This window comes from Platalea leucorodia (genome assembly GCF_965183815.1).
Source record: "Platalea leucorodia genome assembly, chromosome: 2".
NCBI lineage: Eukaryota > Metazoa > Chordata > Aves > Pelecaniformes > Threskiornithidae > Platalea > Platalea leucorodia.
Genome location: NC_138824.1, coordinates 101,488,773 through 101,507,904, shown reverse-complemented (window position 1 = coordinate 101,507,904; position 19,132 = coordinate 101,488,773).

The window sequence follows — 19,132 nt, the reverse complement described above, 5'->3', positions numbered from 1 at the left end:
CTGATGCTTCCAGCCCCACACAGGCAGTTGCCTTGCTGGAGTTCACGCAGCTGTTTGCAACATGATTTTGCAACATGCAAAGCTTCCTGTGGGTCTGACTTTCACGAACCAAATGCCTTCTGACCTCATATCGTTTCCTTTCAAACATTTTTTATTCAAACCATTCACACTCTGAGTTTTGCTCCAGCCTTGCTGACTTCTTTCGGTTAGCAAACTGTAATTCAGTCGCCACTATCTGTGGGTGGCGATGGTTGTCTGCCTGGTTTGTTTAGGATGGATCTTCTGTTTTCATTTCTTCTAACAAATCTCTGCCTGGACTCTTAGCACTGATGTAGCCTCCAAAGGCAACACCCTGGCGTTATAGCAACAACACCATTATCACTTTCTCTTTGCAATCAGATTAAAATTATGTTATGTTTCACATTTACATGCTGTGGAGAACTCCTCTGACATATGTAAAGCATTTCATAGTTCCTTCATTCTCCCAGGTACCCATGGTTTGTAGATACAGAAGGAAGCACTATTTCAAACTATTTCTTTTTAGATGTTTCTAAAAAAGCTTCTGGTCTAAGAGGATTTTTAACTGCTACAGCCTGCTGTTCCAGGTATTTTCTTATTTTGTTTTCATGTCTGACACCTTGCATGGTAAAAAAATCACCCATAAAATCTGAGAGGTCTGTACTGTTCAGTGCTCAGACCATTGCAGAGCACAAGAATTGTTCCAACTGGCTAACACAAAAACCTGTTCAAAGCTTGCAGTTCAGCAAGACTGAAATCCAACATCTTTTAATCTCTCTTTTCCAAATACAAGCTGCCCCACTATCAACAAGAAGATACTATCACAGAGATTTTTTTGCAGAACGAAGCTTGTTTGCTTGCAGGCTGAAGGGAAGGATTGTTTGCAGTACAAGATAAATTTCCATAGGAGTGGTTCCAATGCCTTCAGATTTGCACCTGCTGAGCACCCAGATTAAAATTAAAAAGTGTTGAATTTGGTCTGTAAGACCTTTCATGGATTGGGGCATTCCTCTTTGAAGGACAGTATGTTTTATCCAGGCCATGCTGACCCAGTTGCAATCCACTGCATCATTTATATTGGAGCTACCAGGAAAGTATAAGGGCCTCTCAGCTTCGGTATCTGCTTCTCACTGGATCAGTCCTACGGCTTTGAATTCTGCATGTGGCAGAGCCCATCTATTTCAGTAAGCTCATCTATGGGGAGAGAGGAGCTAAGGCCTCGTGGAGATACATTCTTCCAGAGGTTTAAGCTCAAGGGCTGTATTATGCTTTTTAAGAACTCAGTGTTTCGGTTTGGCTTTCTTATTGGTGTGTAACTGTAACAAGCTGCCACAGAACTGGCATCTTTGCACCAGAACCCTTGCATACTATTTTAAATCATAAAGTCCTAAACCATTTATGCTCCTGCCCGTTCAAGAGATTTATTCTGACAAGTGAGGAAACGTCAAAAGAGTCAGTAAAAACTTCTGTATCACTCCAATCACTCCGCAAAATCCTGGCCCCACTGAATCCAGTAGCAAAATTACCTGTCTTCCTGCTAACCAGCCACACCTCAGTAAATGAGAGTCTTCACGCATTATATTCTATTCTGATTCTGAGGGCTTCTATTTTAATTAAACAGAGATTTTAGGAATGACCTCTAAACTTCCTGAAAAATCAACCATGCTGTCCTCCAGTCCAGCAATGACTTTCATATGATGCTTCTCATCTCTTGTAATAAATTCACAGATGGACCATCCTTGTCCTTCCAACGCCTAAGAATAACTCCTAAGTACTGTTCCCAGGGGATTTGATTTAGTTTACACACATCTGCTGAGATACGTGTCTTTGAGCCCAGATTAAGTCTTTGTTTGACTATATTTGAGCATTTGTGAAACTACTTGGCAAGAATGTCCTTATTTTATTCATTCAAAACATGTGCTGATTGTTGCCAGTGTGATCTGAACACCTCAGACAGAATTGTTGTCTTTCATTTCCAACCTATTCACAGGGAGAAGGAAACCAATCGCAGAAAATGGTCAGCTACATTAGCCCTAAAGCTGTGTTCCCCCAGAGTCTCTCTTCTTTAAAAAACCAAACCAACCAATTGTTCTATTTTTGAGCAAATGCATTTCAGACTCGAATCTTTTCCTAACTAGGCTGGTAATGTTTTGCTTTATTAGCCCTCTGTCTCAGTTTAATACCTGTTTTGCTCATTACTCTTTGACGTGCTGTGTATCAGACGGGGGATGTTTCAATTAAAGCATTTTCTCTTTCCTGGCAGAGAAAGGACGAGGAAACTGCAAAACCTAAGCTCGCGACTGGCTCTCCAGGGGAAAGGTGAGGATACCGAGACCGTGGATGTAGTTTGCAAAAGGAAAACACGTGTGACAAAGAGTACATGACGCTTCCAGCTACACCCCGGACTGCCTCAGCAACGTACAACTTAAACCTTCCTTTCTGAGCGTAAACCACCTAGTCTGCCACACAGCAAGACCACAAAGCTGATGCCACTGAAACTGCAGTGAGAATCTGTTGAGCTCAGCACCTCAGGAGGACAGTATATCAGGCCTTGAGGTTTACGCAATTTTGTATTACACAACTGCGTGAACTTGTTGATCTGTTCTTCTCAGTAGGTCTCGCCTTTCCCCACTAGCCTAAGCTCTCTACTTCATGTGACTTCCATGAATTGTGTTACAGCACCATCAACCAGAATCACGTTGCCCAGGAGAAGCAATACCTGTGTCTTTCTGTGGGAAATACGGCACGTGGTGAATTCTGGCCGCCTTCTGGTAGCTTATCAAGTTATCGCAGGCCAGCCCAATGACCATCCTTGTCTTTGGTGTGCAAATAGTTAGCTGGTCCTTGCTGCAACATAAAATGTGCCAGCTCAGATCTCTCCAAGCAGGATTATTATTACTATTATTTTCACCGAGAAAAGGGGAGGATCCAGCTATCTGGGGACACAAGGAGCCAGTTCTTACCCTCTCCTTCACGAGCAGCTTGTAGTGTAGGTGGATGCAAAAGGGTATTTTTGGGAAAGACAGAATCAGACGACTCCTCCCCGCTGTGCCCCCCCCCACTCCTGAGGTAGGTGGCAGGACAGAGGAAGGAGGCTGTAACAGCATCAGTAAGGGCAGGCTCAAAGCAAAGGCTTCGTGGCTGTCCTGACAGATGGGGCTGGTTACTGTTCACGCCCCTCCGAGGCAAGGACAACCCTGGCGCCAGGGCAGTCCACACTCTGATCCCTGCACTCTCGCACCGTGGCAGCGAGCCTGCTTTGGGCAGATTTATCCCATGCCTCAGGGGCTCCCCGCCGCAGAGCTTTTATCAGGACCTAAGCAGCACCTCCAAGCACAGGCTCGGACCAGCACCACGCTGCACAAGGTGTGGCACAAGACAGGTCAAAGCAATGGCCTCTCCTCCAAACAGCAAGCAGAGGATATACGCAAAAAAACCCACAGGCAGTTGCTGTGCTTCTACAGGCCTTCTAGAAAGCTGCTGGATGTTTTGTAGAAACAAATGGTTTATGGTTTATAAGTCATGCTTTAAAACCTAACATAGCTGATGTCGCAGGAAGCCTAGTCAAGGGAAGTCAGCAGCCCTAGGACTTACGTAATCCCTGGCACTTAACCAAAAAGAGCAAGCCCAGGCTAGCTGGAGCTTGTTTTACCAGACACACCGTGCTCACCGCGACTGCGGAAATGCAGCCTCATGTTCGCTCTGTGGGAAGAGCTCTGCCCCGAGACAGAGTTATTCTGACACTTAACTTGAGCTGATGTTTCTAAGTGCAGATGCAACAAGGCCTGCCCTGTTCAGAGCACAGTCCCCGAAGTTTTGGGAAGCATTACCCATACAGGGCTGGTCCCTTCTCAATGCTACTTAAAACTTTAGAACTGAGGTGTTTTCTTTCTGTCAGCTGTATAAGTGCAATACCATGTATTTTTCCTTCCATGCAATATTTGTGTTTCATTTTCCTCTGTTTACAGCACTCCCTACTTAGGAGTGCTAGTAAAGTTCTTCCAAATTTGCTCCTTTGCCGTGTTTGGTTTCTGTGGAGAACTTCTCATCTCCAGCTCAATCTGGGGACCAACAGTAGTACCCTCGCATATTATCCTACCTTTTATTCAGAATGAAAATAATTTTTTAAGAATGAAAAATGACTAAAAGCTCTCCCATTCCAGCATATTCTTAAGCATTCTGGCCAAGAGCTGTGTTGCCAGCAGTAGGTTGACAAGTCCCAGGCAAGACTGTCAAACCGGGGATGAAATAAAACATTAAAATCTGTTTTATTTTACCTCCCCATCTCCTGGGGTGGCCACATTTCCCTAGCTCAGGGTAACCATGCTGCAACCATCCCCGTCCCAGCACTCCCACCTTGCACAGTCTCCACGCTCCTATCTAATTTCTGTATGACTTAGATTGCTCTTCTTAGCTCCCCCTTATTATTTTGGTTTAATTACTGCTGGAACAAGCCCAAATATCTGGGTACACATCATAAAGTCAATTTTTAAATAAGGACTTGTTGCACTGAAGTCATTATTTAGTATTACCGAGTCCCCAAGCCGTTCCCCCATAAAGTCCCTCTTCTTTACTGGTAGGTGCTGCTAACAGCAGTCGCAGCTGGGAGGGGAGAAAGAGGCTTAGAGGGGAAACACAGACACGCTGTGGCCTTGCCAAGGCCCTCTTAAAGTGCAGCTGACAAGTGCTCGGTTGTCCACAACGGTTATGATCTCCTCCAATGTCCCCACCACATGAGCAGAGCAACAGCAAAGGTGGCTGGGAACCCAGGCATTTTTTAGGGTTTGGGAAGACCGGGATCACACGTCACAGATTTAGGGAGAGTTGTTTATCTGCCCTTATAGTACCTGGCCCCTGAAATGGAGGAAAGAGTGGTTCTTTACACACCAGGGCAGACGCTGCAAAGATAAACCTGTAGTTCTTGAAGCAAGTGACCCAGATGTGAATACGTGTGACGTGCCGAGCTCGCTATCATACTTGCACACCACTAAACATTTCCATTCCCATGTCGCTCTCTGGAGCACTGAACGAGACCTATAGCAGATGAGAGACCAGGGTTTATAATAAGGAGGTGCCCAAATAGCTGCAGCCAGAGGAGACATCAGAGAAAGCAAAGGACACGGGAGCTGCCAGAAGCGGAGCAAGAGGAGCGGATGTTTTGCAAGCGTTCAGCGTGCAGCCATAGGGGAGGGTGTTACCCTGTCTTTTATACCAACACATGGCAGTCTCAGTGTGACTCCATGTTGGCTGTTGTGCCTCCAGGAAAGCAGAGAAGGAATGCAAACTTTGGCACACGAGACTACCCATCCATCCTTTGGAAGAACTGATGGGAGCTTTTTGTATGCCTGCCAAAGGGAAAAAATAGCAACACAATTTACCTGGGAACAGATGGGCCTTCCTAGGCAGCCAGCCTTAATTAACCAACAAGACAACTTAACAGCCTCCGGCCGCGGCGCATCGCGGAGGCCTCGCCGGAGCGGCGCAGGGCAGTAGCCCAGCCAGCGAAGAAGCACCGAGCCAGGAAAAGCCCTGGACTCAGCACAGCAGCGCAGGGGCAGCCGGCGAGTCAAAGATGTCACTTGTTCTTTGCTCTCCCTGCTGCTCCTCCATATCACGCTGCTGACACCGCAGCCTGGGGCCGGCGCTTGGGAGGAGAGGCGGCAACCCAAAAGGCCAAGGACGTTTCCCTTTCAGGACAGGGAGGGGAAGCGGCATGCTGCGGCGCCGAACCTGAAAGCCTGCCAGGAAAATGCCCCCTCCCCGGCTGCTCGAAAGAGGTCACCTGCGGTGCCTTGTGCCATCTATTTTCTCAGTTTTATCAGAAGTTAAGAGTTGCAAAGTTAATTCGGAAGCGCTCAAAGGCAGATGGAGAGGGGTAAAGGGAAGGAGCACAAAGGGATTGCATTCACGATGCTGGAGGAAGCCTTCTCACTTGACCAATTAACAATTTTCTCTTCATTTTCCAGCCCGTACATGGTTCTTCCTCAGCAGCTCTTCCCACTGGGCTTGAGAACCATTAGTGAGTCCCCATGTGCTCCTTTCGTAACAGTAAACGTTGCTGGTTATCAGACTGGCTGAGACAGTGCCTCCATTTCAGACTGTCCATCTGCTGGCTTTCAGACACACACTCACTTTCTTACTCTTGTCCTTAACCTTTTTCTCAGCTTAAAAAAAATAAATCTGTTTGAAGAGAATCTCAAAAGCATCCCTTACACATCTGAATTCCTAGACAAGGAAAGCAGTGTATTTTTGCCTTTAAAATGATGGCAAATACTCCTTTTCTGCACACAACTCAAACTGGTCAGATTTAAAATTTTAAAGCTATGCACAGAGTGAAATTGTAAATAATGAAATCTATGGATGGGACCTGTTGGGATTTACACAGGGTTTTGTTGAATCTGCTATTGGGAACTACAGCCCAAGAGCAACTGTAGGTTAAAGACAAGGGACCAGCATTGGTTCACAAATAAGACAATTTGATCTTTTATATATATTTCTGTATATACACGTGTCTGTCTAGCTCTGTATACTCAACACATATGGAGACTGAGGATCCTACTTTTCCCCTTTTTCCCTCCCCCAATTTTAAGACGTTTTTAAAAACTGTCATAAAACCACTGCAGAGTAGACTTGGATTATTCTGTATATTCAGCCAGTGAATCACTGACCGTGCAGTACAGGGCTATCTATAACTTAATTTATAGATAATCCAGAAAGCAAGTACAATTCTCCATCTCTACCCTACCATGTGTTGCCATCCTGCCAGTGCCGTATGTTCGTCTCGGAGGAGGCTATTTCTCTATGCCACGTCTGGTTACGTTTGAGGGGTCACATTCCCTTTGACGTGGAACCTTTAAAAGCAGCAGGAAACCATTGCTCCCAGCACACTAATTGTCAGAGTACATCTTTTCCTATAGACTCTGCTTAGCAATACGAAAAGCTCACATCCACACAGCCAAAGCAAAACTGAGAGTAGGTAACACTGGTTTCTGTGATTATTGGATTAATCTCCATGACATACGAATACGGTGATTTCAGACTCTCTCTTCCTTATGGATGGCTCAGTTATAGTCACTTGCATAGTCATAAACGGGTAGCCAGTTAGCTGAAGGTTTTTTTTTTTCCCTACGGAAATCAGACTATTGGATTTTGAGCTAATCTTCACGTTTAGGAAAGTGTCAACTCTCTTTGAATGTCTGGGATTTTCTGTTAAGGCAAATCAGGAAATTTCTAATATGCTGAGAAAAAGTTAATCAGCTTCTAATTTTTTATATCATTTAAAAGATGAAGACTATTCCCTCCTCTTCTCTGTTAAATGTAGCTGAGCAGAGCTCTCTTTTACATGATGAGCAGACAGCAGGGCAATGTGAAGATAGTCTTCCTCCCCATCCAAGAAAGTCAAGCCCAGTACTTGTAGGCCAAACACATTCTGGTAAGTTGCGGTCAGCCAAAAATATGAAGAAAACATCATGAAAGGAGAATATATTATTTCTGAGACCCTTTCTTTTCCTCAGATCTCTATTATTGGCCTTGCATTTCAAATAAGCTCATAGCATTAAGACTATGGTTAGAGCCTTTGGACAGACCGCTCTGGGTCTGGTAATATCAGGATGAATTTAGATGAAAAAGAAACCGCCTTTTAGTGTTCCCCACAGCCAGCCTGATGTCCATACCACATGGAGGAGTTTTAGCCTTCCCATTTACCTCCCTCAGGCAATTCTTAAAAAGCAACACACAACTCCTGATCATTAATGATTCATTATCTGTACCCCTCTCTTTCTCTCTTTTGTTCTAACTGTCACAGTGTAATTCTTTGTCTATTTACTGTGTATTATTGGCCAATAACACTTTGTAGAGTCTTTAAAAAGAGCTGTTTACTCAGAGTCAATAACACATTCATCCACAAGGAGTTAATGCTCTCACATACACTAAGGGGGACAGTTTCAGAGGGCTGCACAAATCCCACAGCATTGTTCATGGGGATTTGTGCACAAACTTCTGCTTACCCCTCCTTGGAAATCTACATTTAATTCCGTTGTGTATGGTAATGAGAGTGCAGTGTGCTAACATTTCCATGGCTGGTAACCCAAACAACTTAACAGAATATAGGGTTTATGTCATTGTCAGTCATTGATTGGGTAGTTGGTTTGCTTTACTTGATAGGACAAAGGTGGAAGTCTATCTGCAGCTGAAGAATTCCTGATCAGGAGAAGATGAGGAGATATAATCCAACTAGAACAATGTGCTGAAAACGACCAAAGAACATGTGCAGCAAAAGCAGCAGTCCTGTGCCTGGTAGCATAGAGAAGCCTCCGGGACTACTTGTACCCTGCTTGTGCGATGGATTCCAGACACCCAATCTAATCACTGGGAAACTCCATCAAAAGAGACCTTGCACAGTGGTCTCTGGGTTTGGATGAATTATCGGGGTACCCATTTTAGGCAGCCTAGAAAAAGAACCCCCAAAATCTTGCCTCTTGTGTGTATTCATGGACTTTCTCACAGTCCCTAATGCCAGCTGAGGCTGTCAGCACTAACTAACCAAATGGACAGGAGGACAACAGGTTGTTCTGCTGCTTTCCCAAACCCCTAGGTTGAACACCAAACCTGAGGCAGACCACATCACACTTGCTGAGTCAGCCTGCGAGCTCAGCAACAATTTTCCCAGCTGTGTGATCATCAGTTCTCTCTAATTCACCAGCATAGCCCTGCTTCATCATCACACACAAGGACTGCGAGCACAACCAACACCACCCTTGGGTTTTTCCTGCTTTTCTGCCTTGCAGGTGCTTGGAAAAGCTTATAGGAACATTCATGTGTGCCTGGGGCCAGTGCATGGAGACAGGCTGTGGGGCTCAAGGCATATTTCTTCTGACCCTGTACAAACCAGCCCATACACATTATAGCAGTGGCGTTTGCAATATCCCAACTGAGCACAGTCAGGTTACTGCCTCTTTGGAAGCCACTCTTGGTGCCTCATTTCCTAGGTGTTCCTCTGTGTCCCTGCCTGTCTGAGAAAGAAGAAGCTGCCACTTCATTTAATGATTGCTAAGTTCGTCCATGCTCCTAGAGATGACTCAGTGAAAATCTGTTTTGGATTAAAGCTACTGGAATTTTTTCATGAGTGATCTATATCACACTCATACATGAAAGGCTTTCATTCCACCTCAGAGCTGGCTAGGAACAACATCCAACATCACCTGTCTATTTTCAGTGCCACAGAGAAATGTATTTAGTGAACAAATAGCCTGAAAGTCAAAATGTGGTGATCTTTGAGAAAAAAAAAAAAAAATTATTATTTCAATCAAATTGTTTGTAGCACAGAGAAAGAAAACAGTATTTCATTTCCACATGACAGCATAACTCTAAACATCTAATAAGTACCTTAATAAGCTGTCATTTCACTTGACAAAATTACATGAGTGTGTCTACTTCCCATCTTCTGCTTTGATCCAAGGAAGGCTAACATTAGAAATCTGGACTTCATGACAGGCAAACTGGAGGTAGAATTTAGCAAAGGCTATATAGAGATCACTATAAGAAGACTTAAGGCTTTTAGCCATGATTTATACCAGCAATTTAGGTATATCCCATTGGAAAGAGTTGCTGAAAAGGAAAACCAGGGAGATAAGAAAAGATAAATCTGAATATTAAATATATGTACTGTATCAAACTTATTTGATTTAAAGCATCATAAACATGGATTGTCCTGAACACTGTCCCTATTACATGCCACTGTTAAACTAAACTCATCGAGTCAAAAGCTTGAAATTAATGCTCTGGGAAAGGAGAACTGCTGGAGGACCCACTGTTAAATCCCAAATATGGGGGATTTATCATTAAGCATTTGAGATCAATTGCATCAAATCCCTCTGATAAATTAAGTGGATTAAAGCTAACACAGAACTATTAGATTTATCAATGGAAAATACAATAAAGGAACTGGCAAGTGTTATTTCTAAAGAGTAACCATATTTTAACATATCCCCAAGTTAGAGCCGGTGATCTTTTTGAAGAAGACACAGACTCTGGGCATGATTTGTTCAGGTAGTTACAGCACAACAAGAAATGATACAATGAAAATTATTTCTTCCCTTATCTTCTGAATTAAAGTATATTTTCCTCCAAGAAAGAAATACAATCTCCTAACAGCCATGAAAACAAACTGCAAGTAGTGAAACTAATATTTTATCCTCAAAAAAGAGCTTTTTCTCTTGAATCCTATGAAGTATTACAAGTAAAAAGACTATATCATATCCACTTTCTCAAAAACCATGCTGTGCATTGTTTTGAAATGACTCTTTCACAGTAGGTACTAACATTTTCAATGATCAAAAAACTCCTAAATAATATGAGATAAAGTTTCTTTGTTTTGAGCAACACAGGAGGCCACACTTATGTGAAACACTTATGTTATGCATGTGGAGAGGGTTAAAAATAAATAGATGATAAAAAGAATGCCTCGATTACAAATACATATTTATGAGACAGGGTAACTCTCACACAGACACTAGGAAATACTTTTATCCCAAAGAAGTTCTAGTGGTGTTAATTTATTTCTACCAAATTTTACATTTTACAGCAGACCTCACCTGATAGAATAACTGTAAAAACTATTTACAAACCATATCTGGGATCAAACAGCATTAAAGATAGATAGAAAACTTCTTTTTGAAAGTCAGTATCATTATTTTCATGTCACAGAGAAGAAACTGAGGCACATGTAAGAACAGATCAGCAAGCAAGTTAAGAGAAAGGACCAGACCCAATGTCTCTCAAGTCCAAGGACACAGCACTGGGCTTATCATTACTACACAAAAGACAATAAATACCAAATAAACACCTTATCTGTCTCTGAAACTTCTGGGAACTCTTGTACAACTTCAGGTTTTTGTCAAATGCAACACAAGAATAATTTGGACAACTTTACAAAGGGATTATCAGAACTGAGTGCTTTGTGGTCTCCGGCACCACGTTTGCAAGTATAAATATAGATTAGGGTAAAATTTATTTTCAAAGTAAATAGATGCCAAGGTTTCTCTAAAATAAAGTTTAAGAAATGTGGTTAGTTTATTCTTGTGTAACTCCAGGAGCTGTAAAGCTTTAGGCTTTGAAAATGATCTGTTCATTTATTTTAATCCTCTCTGGATTTCCATCCATTATTTAGAAGTGTAAAGTGAGTTGTTTATGCAAACAAGGAAAATGATAGTTTTCTAATTTTATATGCAGAATCATGGCATTCCACTGCAATGCATTATAAGCATGATAATACTTACACTCATACAAAACACCTATGAGAGCTAGTTCAAAAAGGATTGTAATGTTGACCCCACCAGGCGATCACTTTGACACTGCAAAAAACAGAATGAACAATGGTGACCACAACTCACCGCCACAAAAAATAATGGCAGTACAAAGAGTGACCAGCTATCATCCCCGTGACATGGGTCTGCAGGTGGTGGTCTGGCAAAGGAATACATTTCTAAGAGCACTTGATAAAAGTTTCCTGTGCATTCTTTCAGTTCCTGTATCTACAGGGACAGGAGAGAGAGACACACAGACACACAATTTTGGTTTTAAACTGGGCTAACAACAAAAAAAAAAAAAAAAAAAAAAATTAATTCCTCAGCCTTGCAAGCCTGATACAGTTTAAGAAGCAGCTTACTCTTGAGACAAAGATGTGAAGGACGTCACGGCTCTGAGTGGCAAGATGCTGCCTTGGGTGCTTCTCTTGTCTTAACATCATTGCCTACCCTGTTTGTGCTGCTTTAGAAATCACACGGCATAAAATCTCCCAAAATAACACTAAAATCTTCTTCCTTCCCTCCTATACGCCAGTCAGCCCTGCAGTCACTGAAATGTCACATGCCAGCATTAATACTCTTCAGTCTTCTCAGTTTCTTCCTGTCTCCTTGTGCTGCAGTCCTCTCTCCATACCCCCATCTGTCCCTTACTGACATCTATCAGTCCCCTCCCTGTCCTCACCAACACACACAAAACGCAGTTACAATTCTTTTTCCTTTCCTTTTTTTTTTTTTTTTTCTTTTTTTGTTTAAGACCAGAATATGGATAACCCATACTCCAGATATGGTAGTCCCTATTTTTTTAATAAGCAATTTGAGTCTGAAAATTTGCCTTATTTGCTTATATAAAGTGGGGTGGGGATGCTTACTTGGAGATGCAGTCCGTGGGATGCACCTGCTTTATACACTACTTGCATTGCACAGGTTCACTCTCAGCTAGGATCTTCAAAATACGCCTTACAAAGCTAACAAGAGAGACAAACCTCTGGTTCAAAAGTATTCCGTTCTGAAAAGCTTCCAGGATTCAAAACTAGGGATCAATAGATATAGTTTGCTAGCTGGTTTCTATTCTCAGTAAAGCGCACCAGTAAAGAGGTTTCCTTGTCCCCCAGACAGCCAGAACTATAACCATCCACGGGGAGAATCTGGAGATTAAGGACAGCACCGCAAATCCTGGCAGCAAGCAAGAGAGTGACAGGAACTGCACATAACCCATCCCACAGGAGAGTGAGGGAGCACAGACCCACACAGGGGCTGGTGACAGCCAGATCCACGCAATACAGCATTCCCTTGTCAGGTCTCCCAGGCAGATGTTACTGTCATGTTCAGGTGGATTTGGGCAGCTCCTTCAGGAAGGAGGCCAGGGAGAGGTGCAGCTGAGGGACAGCAGGCTGTTTTCCTGAAGCTGATCCTTTTCCTTCCCCTGAGGTGTCCTGGGGGCCCGTTAGCACAAGGAGCTGCTTCTTCCAGCCCTCAATGAGAAGAAAGTGGAGAATTTTCAAATACATACATCAGCAGACTCTATCAGGCCCTTAAACGTGGCTACTTCTTCTGAAAGCAATACAAGTTTTTTGCCTCTACGCTGATTTAAGGAGCTGGGCTGCAGTCTTACATTTCCTTCTCTTGCGTTTTAATTTGTTTTGTTTCCTCCTTCCTGAGCCCTATGTCTGCCAGAAGTAGAAAAGCAATCATTTCTCATACGTGTAAATCGAGAAGATTACCAGCAGGAAAAGGCTGACACCGACCACACTGCTCACCGGTATCTTGACGTTTCCTGTGCCATCACCCAAAGAGACAGAACTACCTCTGCTTAGTACAAAGCAACTACCAAAAGTTAAAATAATTACCTACAAAGAGAGTACATGTTTCTTTCATCTAATTAGATAATATGCCCAGGTGTTTAGCACCAAGGCATCTACTCCTTAATTGGAAAAAGTCAAGGACAGAAACTAATTAGCAGCATTAATCAAAAGCAGAGGTCTAATGATAATTAACAACACATCCCCACTACAAACCCAATCCCCTTATTATAAGGTGTTCCAAATTGTAAAATTAAATGAACAGAGTTTTACAATAAGTGTTTCCAATTGCCATCTTCTGGCAAAACCATGCATTATTTCCCCAAAATAAAGAATACTAATCAGACTAAACAATGTCATTTTTCACACAATGGCTGTAAGCAGTTTGTACTGTAATTTGCAAAAACAATAAAGAAAAATCAAATTCCTAGGTAACTCTCCATATTATTGCAGCCACTGAGTGCCCAGCGGCCAGACAGGTCTGTGTTCTCGCTGGGGCAAAATGCTACCTACCATACTCAAGGAGGTGCTCACACTAGCAAAAAAAAAATCATACGAGGGGAAGGGAAACACACTGAGTCTTGCTAAAGTGGTAATTTTGCTGCTCTCCACAAGCATGGGAGGCTACAGGTCTTAAAAGTGTTGGTAAAGACCTCAAACTTTTGTGAAATAAAGGACTAATCAGCTGCAGCAAACAAACACCAGACCCACTGCCCTCCTGCAAAAGCCTCTGGAGAAGGCAGGGCCGGAGGGTAAATCCCCCCGCGCCAGCTCCCCCCTTCAGCCCTGCCATTTAGGAAACCCTGCAGTTTTCCAAGAGTGTCAACACATTCAGACACCTCCCAGAACAAAATTTAAATTTGACTGCTCAGGGTTTTAGGTTCACTAGTGTTCAGTAAACTGAGCCTGCCCTGGATTTGCGAGAGGGAGAAACCGCTGGGCTGTCACATTAACTCTCTTCCCTGGGACTCTCCAGGGTCACTCCTTCCACGCTTCTACCCAAACTCCTCTTTTAACTCTGTTCTTTTCTGGGCTTCCCATTACAGAGCTAATAGAAATGCACCTTCATGGCAAGCTAAAAATTATGATCCCACGTAGAAACATCATCTGCAGTTGGTTACTGCCAGCTGAGCTGCAAATTACGTTATTATAATATTAACAATGATTTTCCTAGGCTCTGACATGCCATTAAGTGATTACCTACAAGAAGGAAAGCATCAAGGGGGGAAAAACATTAAAACAGTGAGGCTAAATGTTTGAGACCGCAGGAGTTACACTCTCAAGAACAAGATACCTACAGAAAGAGAAATCTCTGCCCACATCTGTGAAGCCTACGTCCCAGATCCACCACAGCACATTCTGCACATGGGGCCTGCAGCCCTTCACTAGCTGGGTAATTCCTAACACCATTCACTTGCTCTTTTCCCATCTACTCAAACACTCCTGTGAGGCAAAAACTCTTACCTGATTCAAAACTTAAAAGGAGTAGTCAAAACCCAAGGAGAACAGCAGCTATCTTTGCGCCAGACTAACATGTAGGCCGGTCATTTGGAAACAAAATGTCCAGATCCTGACAGCTTTTGTAGGCTGAAAATCCCACTGCTGGGCAATGGAAGATTTTGCACTCTTTCTCTACCATTTTAAGGCCCTTTACTCACGCGCACTCAGGTAAGGATTTAATAATCTCATTTATTTCACTGAGGCAATTTGTGCGAATAAGACCAAGGATGTCTGTAAGTGCTCGCAGGGCTACAGTAACACCTAAGTTTCATCACCTCTATTTAGCAACCATACCGTGGTTTGGGTGCATTTCGTGTTAGATACAGGGCCTGTCAAACACTGAGAAAAACTTCCTGGGGATCTAAGCCGCCAGCTTTCCAGAAGCTGAAGTTTACAAAAGGGAAAACAGAAATGAACCCCCCTGAGGTACAGTCTTCACATGTCCCTCAAATCAAGGTTGTTGGGATTTTTCATTCTTCTGCACCGAAGAGAGCTGCTACACATTGTCCTTCTCCCAAAGGACTAAGGCAATGGAGACTGTTACCGAACAACACCTGAGGCAAAATAAATCGAACTACTCTGTCAGCTTGCTGCAGCTCCAACACAATCTTTTTATTATTTTGGTATTTCTATGTTACATGTTAGCGAAGACACAAATCAAAACAGGAAAAATATAAGCGTTCATTTCATGTGGTGTGTGGACTAAGAATAATTGCCATCAGTATTGATTAACCCTTGGGGACACCACTGAATTTAAAACCCGCAGACAGTGAAATCCCAGCTGATGCACGCTCTGCTTTGAGTAACACTTATTACATGTTTCTATGTTTATAGTTTCACAGAAAACTGTGAAACTAATGGTCCCACATTGGGAATAATATGTTCTCATATGCTCCAGGATTGTGCAGTTTCTGCAGCTCTCTACCCCTACCAGGTGCTAATCAATGACAGGTTGATTAAAGTTCTTCCAAAACTGAGTATTCTGAAAAAAACCAAACCATTTCTGAGTGTTTAGCAGCCCCAGAAAGCATTTGATAGTCTTCTAGCTCACTGCTGGTTTTTAATGAATATAAATCACCAGAGACCAGATTCTGTACCACCCTACTGCAAACCCTGCTAGGTTAACTGACTTCACTGAGGTGCCATGAGTTCATGCAGAATTTGGCTTAACAAGTCATAACTATATTATTGTAGTTATTGCACTACAGGCAGTGAAAACTATAGACCAGGTACCAAATTCACTGTTATTGCGATACCAAATCAGATCCCAACTCAGTTATGGGATATACCAAGGCATCAAAGGCTAGCAGAATCATTTTAATAAAGAGGACAAGTTGTTAGTAATATTAGCCAGGCAAATTAATTCTCTGTAATCTATCTTACAATTAGTAAGTATTAAAACAGAATTTTCTCACCCGTATTTTATATTTAAACTGTACAACAATTCCATCCATGGCCTACCCCATGCCTAGAAATGGATGTTTCACTGGGGCTTTGTATGGAGGTTCCCATGGTTGTTTTCATCACACTCAGTGCTGTTATGTGACGATACAGTATTGTGTTTAGTTACTGGATGTACTCATTATAGTAGACATCTTAAACGTAAGAAAATGTTCAGTAAATGTCCTGATTTTGTTTTGTTTTGTATGTTTTGGTTTTGTTTTTTTTTTTTTTAAATTAAGACTTCTCTGTTTGTGTTACAACTACCTCACATGCAGGAGAAAGTATTTAATTAATAGGATAGAAAAGGGCATGCTGTATTCAATTAAGTAACAAAACACTAACATGATTTTAAATTAAAGCTTCAACCATTAAAAAAGAAGAGATCTAAAGCATTGATCTGTGAATCTGGCTTGCAAACAGCCATGTTCAAAGCACAGAGATCTAGTTACATGGAAAAGGGTTCATATATGAACTTGTTTGTACAAAAACTGTCTTCATGCAATCAGTACTACTAGTAGTAGTAAAAGTAGATTTGGATTTATTCTATACAATGAACCTAGAGTAAATTTTAAAAATATGCAGTAACAGGTGAAACAGTCCTTTGTCATTACACATAGGAAAAAGTGGCAACTTGGAATTTTTTCCAAGGTTTAGACTTCAGAGACCACCATCTTTAGGAAAGGAGGTGCGATACTTCCTGAAAGGGTAATTTTACACTGGAAAGTGTCCACATCTTCCCAACCAAAATAAGTGTCCCATCCAGAAGCATAATCATGGACTTCCACTGTGCCATTATAAGGCAAGGATAAGCACTGTTTCCTGCCCACCCATCTGGGAAATATATATATACATGGTCCTCGTGCAGAGCAACCCCTGTAACTATCCTAGAACTGTGAAATACTGAATGAACTATACTTCACTGTATTTACTTAAAACTTTCTTTTTAATCCCGGACTAGATCTTCAGCCAAAGTTTCAAAGGAGGTATGAATTATATTTTAAAGTGCTCCTTTTTTCATAAGAACATTCCACTGAGTGCGACAGCCAAAGAGCGGGGCCATGGGCAAGTACTGTCTAGCACTCTTCTTCTATCTGTCATATAAAGTTGCACAGAAATTTAACCAAACTTTTGTTAAGACCGCTTAACAAGCGGTAAGCTGCCCATACTGATTATCCAACCAGAAATGAAAGGCTTATTCAGGCCTCCATTTTCAAATACAAATCATATTTTAGTGAGCGCTATAAAACTGAGAAAATGCTTCCCATCTTTAGTTCTTTTCTGCGAGACAAAGAATATGGGACAGATTTCGGGGTGAAAAGTATTTACTAGACAATAGGGAGTCACCACTCCTCTTCTACATCTCCCTAGTCCAAGGAGGGAAGTACAACATCATGTTTCCAGTTGTGATTCTCTACATAATAAAGCATGTAGAGATCAAATTAAATTTTGCGGATAACAGTAAGCAAGGATTAAGTCTAGCACCTGCATATCCCCTGAGAAAATGATCAAGGTTACTTAAGGAAGCAGTTTTTAGAGAAAAGTTAGCAGGTTCTCTAGAATAAACAGTGTCAAAAGGTAATATTTGTCATTGCTGTTACAGAAGTGTCTCAGAATCCCAGCCAAAGATCAGAAATCAGCAGTAGTCACCTTTTGTATGCACACGGCCTGACAGCTATCTTTACCCAGAGAGAGCTCGTTAGCTACATGACTCACAGTACAACGCAGGCAGGGCGCAGCGCAAGGCATGTAAGACAGAAGAAGCAGAACCTGTACAGCAAGGACCTCCACAACCCAGGTGTAGAGGCTTAGGCAAGGAAAGGATCTGACGGACAATGCATTTTCTGCAAACACGAAACAGAATCTTTCCCTGTGCAGTTGAAATGCCACCAGGTCTACGTAACATTGAGTTTCACGTGTCTTGGCATGCCTACGGATTTTATTGCTTCTACATGGCAGTTGTATGCAGGAAGCCAGCTATATTCCTGGAGCCATTACGCCAATTAGGTTCACGTGGGGTTTGGAGCCTTCACAGTACCTGAAACTCCACAAGGAACCTCTGGAAGTTTACAGGCATTGAAACGGCCCGTGTTCACAAAGTCCTGTTATCCCTAAGCACACCTGGCTTTGATGTCCTGCAGTCTGAGTCTGCCCTCCCGATTCTGCAGCCGTAAGGACATAAGCTCAGTCAGACTTCATCATACCTAGAATTCAGTTATACCCGTGTCCTGTCTCATGCAGCAGGCAGCAGCACAGACCTCAGGAATAACGTAAAAATGGGTTAAGCATCTAGTTATACCTCAACATTTAATTTCATCTGTCACATTAATCTATCCAGAAGCCCAGCGACAGCTGGGAAGCATTGCAAAATATTTGTACCCTGCATAATTTCACACTAGCAGTAAACTTCATCTGCCTGCTCCCTTTTCCAGGGGAATTCTAAACGCGCTGAATGGTGCAGACCCAGCATATGCTTATGTGGAAGAAAAACATCCTGCACCCACTGTCTAAGCTATCCTAGAGTCCTACATTCTCTCATACTCCAAAAATAACCAAGGGTTGAGCTTGGCACCCCACCAGAAATGTATGGTATCTCAGGGCCTGCCACCAAGGGCAGTAGGTGACACCTTTCCCCACCCACCCAAGTTGAAGATGAGGCAAGTTCTCTCCCCCATCAGGATTCATTGGCCTGCAAGCTGAGACATGGGGGTGACACCTGAAGGTGACAGGCCACATCCTAGAGACATCTAAGATGGGAATTGGATTTTAAGCAATCTTTCAAGAAACAAAAGATTTCTTAGTAAAAAGGAAAAAGATCTCATGAGTTTGCTAAGCCTACAAAGGCACAAGGAAGTTGGGCCAAAATTCAGAAATTTTCCTGTATATTACAATTTGAGTCAAAACACAGACGTGGTAAAAACCAGCTGAAATGAGCCATTTGCAAAGTACTGAAGTAATACTGGAAACCTACTCTGTCTCTCGGCTTTGCACAATGAAAGCTTTCAATACACATAAGCATAAGCATCTCTTGTGGGGACTTGCACAGAACCCACACCTCTCTCCCACCAGCAA